The sequence below is a fragment of the Eublepharis macularius genome, chromosome 12, assembly GCF_028583425.1.
Source record: "Eublepharis macularius isolate TG4126 chromosome 12, MPM_Emac_v1.0, whole genome shotgun sequence".
NCBI lineage: Eukaryota > Metazoa > Chordata > Lepidosauria > Squamata > Eublepharidae > Eublepharis > Eublepharis macularius.
Genome location: NC_072801.1, coordinates 31,777,613 through 31,779,085, shown reverse-complemented (window position 1 = coordinate 31,779,085; position 1,473 = coordinate 31,777,613).

Sequence of the window (1,473 nt, the reverse complement as noted above, 5' to 3'; positions counted from 1 at the left end):
TTGCTTATGGAAATGTACTTAACACTGTATGGAAATGCCTGCCCTTGTCCTTGCTACTGATTGTACTAATCCCACACTATGTAATCTGCCTTGAGTCTCAGTGAGAAAGGCGGACTATAAATGACATAAATATATCAAAATAAATAAACAATGAAGTCTTCCTTTAGAGTAGTCTTGCAGGATAAACCTCACCAGTGCATATTTCAGGGAGTAATGACAGAGCCATCCCTCCTTGGGTAAGGCTGAGTTGAGGTTAGGTCCCTGGATCCCTCCCCAACAGCCAGTCACATAGAAAAAGAGGGAAATGGGGCCCCAACTCTGCCATGGAAGCTTGTTGGGTGACCTTGGGCCAGTCACACACACTCAGCCTAACCTACTTCACAGGGTTGTTGTGAGGATAAAATAGAGAACATTGTAAACTGCTTTAGTCTCCATTGCGGAGAAAGACGGTATATAAATGAAAGAAATAACTTCATTTGCCTGCACCTCTGCCTGAAAAATAGTTTTGTTTGAAAGGTTGCTGCGCTGTTCTCCACCAAACAAGCAGATTAATAAAAATCTCTTCGGAGAGTTCCTTATATTTGCCTCCCACCTCAGCATAGCGGCTCCTTCATTTACCCAGATACAGTAGATCAAGATGGATAGCTGTGTTAGTCTGTCTGCAGTGGTACAGAAGAGCAAGAGTCCAATAGCACCTGTAAGACTAACAAAATGTGTGGTAGGGTATGAGCTTTCACGAGTCACAGCTCAGTTCTTCAGCTCACTCTCATACCTTACCACAAATTTTGTTAGTCTTATAGGTGCTACTGGATTCTTAACTCTTGTACTGCAAGAGATGGTAGCTAGGGTTGCCCCCTCCAGGTTGGGAAATTCCTGAAGATTTCGGGGGGGGGGTGGAGCCCAGAGACAGAGGGGCTTGGGGAGGGGAAGGATCTCTGCAAAGAATTCATGATGTCCATGGAACTGAACTCTCTGGCCTGGAGATCAGTTGTAGTTCCGGGAGCTCTCCAGCCACAACCTGGAGGCTGACAACTCTATATCCTCCGCAGTTCTATGCAGCGCGTTTTTGCCTCGCCCACCAAAGACGTTCTCCATCGTCACAAACACGACTGCATCTTCCGCCTCTTGCAGGGCAGCGAACTGTTTGCTCAGGCTTTAGCCTGCTTCGAAGCCGCAGCTCCCGTTTGCACTTGCATGTGGCAGAGACACGCTCTAGCAATATGCAACAACACCCCCCCCCATTCTATACAGTGGTACCGTCCACCACACTACGAATCTAATTTCCGGAATCTGCTCCGACCAGCACTTTAGCATCCCCCTCCCCCGTGCGCCGCACCGGATGGTTCAGTCCAGCTCCACCGCTGTCTCCGCACTTAGCCCTTCCCAGCCCGGGGTGGAGCCGCGATGGGCGGGGCCTTGGAGCGGGCCCTCTGCGGCAAAGAGGGCGGGGCTTGACGGGGCGCGGACAGCGCG